We start from the raw sequence: 6,379 nt of genomic DNA on the forward strand, positions 1-6,379 counted from the left end.
TGGATTGATTCAGTGACTGGGATAATTGGGTTGGGAGTGTCAGAGACAGTGCGATTGGCCCAGGACAGAGCGGAGCTTAGGGCTGTTGTACATAGGGTCGCTATGAGTCACAAGCGACTCGACAGCACATAACAACAACAAACAACAACACAGTGCATGTGATTTTTAAAAAAATTCTGCGATCACATTCTTGTTAGGATGTATATTTCTCTATTTTGCACCTATGTGGCATTAAATAAAAGTTCTAAACAAATTCTGAACAACATACATAAAAAATAAATCTATTTTTCTTTATTTAAATAGTATTTTTTTAAACATTTCAATGACGACAGATTAGACAGTTATGTTAAATGTGATGTTTTGCATAGATTTTGCCACCAGTTATGACTTGACAGAAAACCATTTTGTATAAACTCTGGGATCCTACGTATTACTTTTCATAAAAATAACTTATGCATTCTTATAATAATTTTAAGAATATTTATAAAAACTACCTTTTATATCCTTTGGTATATAAAAACTTTTAAAATTTAGTATTGTATAGTATTAAAAGTTTTTACACTTTAAATCAATAATATATAGAAGAAAAATGGTTATTAATTACACATCAACATTCTGAGATGAGTATGCCCACAAGACTGCCCAAACTCACCACCAGTGAGTTGTTATTTTTTTTGTGTGTGCCGTGGAGTCGTTTTTGAATCATAGTAACCCTATGTACAACAGCCCTAAACCCTGCTCTCTCCTGTGCCAATCGCACTGCCTCTGTCAAGACCTGTCCTGATTACCCCAGTCACTGAATCAATCCATCTCATTGAGGGTCCTCCTCTCCTGTGCTGTCTCTCCATCCTCCCAAGCAGGATGTCCCTCTCCAAGGACCTCTCCCTCCTTACAACATGTCCAAAATATGTCAGACGAAGCAGATTCTAAGTTAATTCCCATTTATGATGACCCTTAGTGGGCAGAGGCTGTGTGTGTGTGTGTGTGTGTGTGTGTGTGTGTTTTGTTGGGGCACTGGAATTACTAGAGTATTTACCTTCATCATTTTTCCTAGTATTTTCTACTTCTGCTTAAACTACATTATACATAAAAGTTTTAGGCAGTCTTTGGTCTTTAATATTCTCTCTCTCTATGATTGTATCCTCTTACTCCCCAGTTTAGTTATGATTTGAAAGACTCAGATTTCTAGGGGAGCTCTGGTGGCCTAGTGGCAAGAAGCTGCAACTACGATCCCAGAGGTGCACGGTTCGAATCCACCAGATGCTCTGCCGGGGAAGGAGGGACAATCTCCTCCTGTACCAGTCAGATCTGATTTGATGGTACACACACACAAAAATAATAAAATTTAAAAAAAAAATAAAAGAAAGACTCAGATTTCTGTTTTCAGGTGTAAATACCTCCCAAACACATCAGATAATGTTGCGGTTAGTCTGTCCATTAGCAGATCCCACCATTCAGGTGAAATATTATGCATTAATCAAAATATCCATTATGGATATATTCTTCTCTGTCTGGTTATTACTCATTTTTCTGAAGCCATCTTTTCAGCTGGAAACTTTCTTTCCATGAGCCTTCCTTCTCTTCACTTAACTTCCTCTGAAAATCCACCAGAGGGTCAGCTGTGGGCCAGTTTCAGCACTACAGTAAACAACACACTACAACACCCAACATTTAAGGGAACAATTGAGGGAAACCTTGTCTTGACCTGAATGAATGGAGAGCCGTGTTGCTATCAAAATCTGTTGTACAGTATGGTAGTTATAAGTGTAATAATCTCCTTTCAATATGCCTGATTCTTAGAACACAAAAATCTTAGTCAACCAACTCCTAGGCAAAGACCTAAGCAAATAAGTAAATTCGAACTGTCCTCCATTGGATATCTGCCCTGTATCTTCAGAAGTGTTAGCATGGAGTGAACAGGAAAGCAAGTGGAGTGCTGAATGTGAGGTAAAAAGAAAAAAAAACCCAACAAACAAAACTCTACAGCAGTTTGCAACAGTGTGAAAATCAATCATTGCTATTTGGGGCAATGGAATGGTGTTACACTCCATTCAGAGCCCCACGGAAGTCTCTGTCTTTCTTTTGTCAGAGCCTACAAATGGTAAATTATTGGTTTTGAGTGCAGCCTCTGTGCCTACATGGCAAAATGTCTACTTCTAGCATATAGAAATGTCCACCAGTAGTATTCAGTGCTACTTGGAAGTGTGGCATACAAATCCCAACTGACCCTGATGGAGATTTATCCTGTTGGTTTCAGAGACATGGAGATAAAATCGATGGTGAGGCAGGTAGAATGCTGCCTGTAGAGAAGATTTCACTGCACACACTTTCTGTAGTCATTTCGGTCAGGCTTGCAAGTGGCAGTGTCTTGGTAAGGGAGGGGTTGTGATGTCCCAGGAGTTCAGTTTGCTTTGTAGCTATCCAAATTCACCTGTAGTATGTTGGCTGTGAGTTTGGCTTTCACTCGATATGCCTGCTTTCTAACACATAGCAGATTCCCTCAGTAGTCTTCAGTTATGACCTGAAGGAAGAGCAGATAGGCCTGGACTGTGCCTGCAAAGTTTGCCCTGTTGGTTTCAGAGACCTAACAAGAAGACACATGGGAATGTAGACCATGAAAACAGAATGTAAGGCAAGGATATTCTGTAAGGAAAATCCAAGGTAAGGATCCCTGGGGCAGGTGTACCTTCTTGATTTTAAAGCAAACACTAAGATTCTGTTTATTTGTATAGGCAGAAGTTCTGATGATTAAGAAAGCTGGATCTTTAACTAAGAGAAGCAATTTACATTCTGTTTATGCCGCTATTTCCCATAATACCCTTATTAGCAGATTAGAGTTGTCATTAGCAGATTTTTTTTTAATTGGATCATCATATTCAGCATCACAGCAAACACATGCCTGAAGGCATGGATGGGTGGTGGTTATGCACGAGAGTCATTGGTAAGAAATCAACTCAGTTCTCCAGAAGACCAGAATGTCTAAGATATCTATATAATATATTATATCTAATATATTCTCTCTCTCTCTCTCTCTTATATTTTCATCTACGAAAATCAGCAAAGGCACAGAGACAAGGTAAACAGTCAAATGTTTTTAAGAAGTAGCAAAAGTGGGAATATTTGCCCATTCAGAAAACAAGACAGTTGCTGCTAGAGAGAAAGATGGGAATTCTCCTCCCTTGAGATTTACAGCCACTGAAATTTCCCTGGAAAATCAGCTATGAGTCAATCTGATTTAAACCCAATACATTTCAGTACTAAGCTTGCACAATGTCCTTGAAACAAAGAGTAGTCGATTTTGATGGAACATGAAACAAATTTTTAACTACAATCAAAACTGATGTGATGTTGGAATACATCAAAAGAGCCACAGGGAATGATGACTTCTTAAGTATCTGCACTTTGTGTGGGGCTTACCCCGGACCCATTGAAGAAAGACTTTATACAGAAACAATCATTTTATTTTATATATAGATAAATTTTAAATCATGTACCGCTTTTGTATAATAGAGTTCTGGAGTCAGAAGAACAAGTACTTATTATGTATCATAGATATTGAGAAGAATATAGCAAAGGTGCAGACTATATGGATTGCTCATATAGGTATTTCAACACTCAGTTTATTAAAAAGAATAAACTGACAGAAGCCAACCTTCAATATGGCTATGGTGGTATAGATATGAATGAGCCACTTATGGAAATAGGAGAGTTAGCATTGGATATGTGGAGGAAACTGATGGTTGAACCTCTTCAGACCATCTTTATCCTAATGTTGCTCTGAGAAATAAAAGATGATCGTGGTGGTGAAGACCCAAACCAGAAAGTAATCTATGAGGTTATTAAATTGTTATTAACTTGTTACTAAACGGGGTTATTAACTTTGTTCATATTGAGCAGTATAAGGAGAAATTCCCCTCAAAGTTTTATCAGGAAACCTTTGAGTCTCCACTTCTGATTGAAACAGGAGAGTATTACAAATAGGAAGCTTCAAACTTATTACAAGAATCAAACTGCTCACAGTATATGGAAACGGTTATAGGTAGATTAAAAGATGAAGTAATTTGATGTTGAAAATACTTAAATGCCGGTTCATATTCTAAAGCTATTCATGAATGTCAGCAATGAATAGTAGCAGACCATTTACAGCTCTTACATGCAGAATGTCATAATCATCCGGCATCAGAGAAAAAAATGACATATCAAAATACATGTCTTACTTCATGCTGTCTCCACTGGTTTACTTCATATGATTCAGGAACTTCAAAATCATATCCGCGGTGAGGGCCTTAGAGCAACAAGTAATCTTAAGAAAATACGCCAACTCTATTTGTGGGTTCCGTTTTAGAACTACATGGCAAATTTGTTCAATTTATCAACACTGTTTTGAATGGTGACCAGCACTTTACGAGTGCACTGGACAAGGCCCTTAGAACTGTAATAAATTATAGAGAACCCAAATCTGTTTGTAAAGCACCTGAACTGCTTGCAAAGTACTATGACAACTTGTTAAAGAAATCTGCAAAAGGGATGACTGAAAATTAAGTGGAAGACAAACTCACCAGCTTCATTATTGTTTTAAAATATATTGATGATAAGGATGTTTTTCGAAAGTTCTACGCAAGAATACTGGCAAAAATGCTTAATTCAAGGGTTGTCTATGTCTATGGATTCTGAAGGAGCCATGATCAGTAAATTAAAGCAAGACTGTGGCTATGATTTTACCAACAAGCTGCATTGGATGTATACAGATATGCGTGCCAGTGCTGATTTGAACAATAAGTTCAATAATTTTATTAGAAACCAAGACACAGTCATATATTTGGGAATTAGTTTTCAAATATATTTTCTACAGCCTGGTGCATGACCTCTAACTTGGGCTTCTTCATCTACGTTTCCAGTTCCCGAGGAATTGGAAAAAAAAACGTACAGATGTGTGAATTACTTTGCAGTCAACATTTCAGTGGAAGGAAACTTACATGGTTGCATTATCTTTATACAGATGAAGTTAAAATGAACTATTTGGGTAAACCGTATGTTGCTATGGTCACAACACACCAAATGCCAGTTCTTCTTGCCTTTAATAATAGTGAGACTGTCAGCTATAAAGAGCTTCAGGACAGCACCCAGATAAATGAAAAGAAACTGACAAAAACCATCAAATCTTTATTGGACCTAAAAATGATTAACCATGATTCATAAAAGGAAGGCATTGATGTAGAGTCATCATTTTGATTAAATATGAACTACAGCAGTAAAAGAACATAGCAGGCGGGCGGGCTGGCACCTCCATGGCTCCTGTGGTGGCAGTCAGGCAAAGGAAGTTTCTGGGGTCTTTTGTTTTGTGTGTTAAGGTCCTTTTTGCCTTTCAAAGCTGCATGGGTGGCCCTGACCCTAAGGGTAAGTAAGGGTGGGGTCGAGCCTGAGGAGCCTGCTCCAGGCCCTAGCTTAAAATCCTATTGGGCCCGAGAGCCTTTAATTGCTTTTGGTGAAACATTCTTCTAGGTTGTGGAACCCTGGTATGTCCACTTGCTGTACAGAGGTAACTAGTGGTTGCTGTGAAGCCGAACATTGTGACACTGATGAGTCAAATGCGAGAATAGTTATCCAGGGTGGACAGTGTTTGGTGGAGCTCCCCGATTAGAACAAGCTTGGAAGCAGGAGTGGCATCCACTTCCATAACAGTTTGCCTCTGGAAAACCTATGAACCTGGAGAAAGGAAGACAGGAGGTGTCCAGGACTTTCGTTCATAGGGTTGCTATTAGTTTCCTGCGACTCAGTGGCACTTAACAACAACAACAACAATCAATCAGTGCAAAAATACACACCACAAGAAATGGAGCAGACTAGAAGTGCTGCAGATGAGGACCGAAAAATGTATCTCCAAGCTGCTATAGTTCGTATCATGACAGCACGAAAGTGCTTCGACATAATTTCCTTATTCAAGAGGTGATTAGCCAGTCAAGAGCTAGGTTTAATCCAAGTATCAGCATGATTAAGAAATATATGGAAGTTCCCACAGAGAAACAGTACGTCGAACGCAGCCAGATGTCAGCAGATGAGTACAGGTACTGTAATGTGATGTTTCGCTCCCCCGTGTGTGGGTGTGAGAAGATCATTGCCATCTCCATTGGGTGTGTTCCTGTGGGAGAAGGCAGGCCTGTGCCTCCGTAGTTCGGTCATTTGGCAGCCCGTTTCTCTGCTGTTTACAGTATCATCAGTGCCATGTCAGGAGCACCCAGGAAGATGTCTATAGATATACCAAGCTCATGTCAGTGTGACATTTCTTAAAACTTTATTAAAAGAATGAGTAAAGTATTGCTGAAAAAATGGAAATTTGGTTGGATACCACGCTGCTTCTCCCTGTCACGTTTGCAATTGA

At 39.0% G+C, this 6,379-nt stretch overlaps 1 pseudogene; it reads left to right on the top strand.

The window, feature by feature from the left end:
- The first annotated feature begins 3,270 nt into the window (after nt 1-3,270).
- LOC102850511 lies at nt 3,271-6,171 on the top strand (annotated as a pseudogene).
- Nucleotides 6,172-6,379: the final 208 nt, after the last annotated feature.

Source organism: Elephantulus edwardii, unplaced genomic scaffold (assembly GCF_000299155.1).
Source record: "Elephantulus edwardii isolate Elephantulus edwardi_28Jun2011 unplaced genomic scaffold, EleEdw1.0 scaffold00018, whole genome shotgun sequence".
Taxonomy (NCBI): domain Eukaryota; kingdom Metazoa; phylum Chordata; class Mammalia; order Macroscelidea; family Macroscelididae; genus Elephantulus; species Elephantulus edwardii.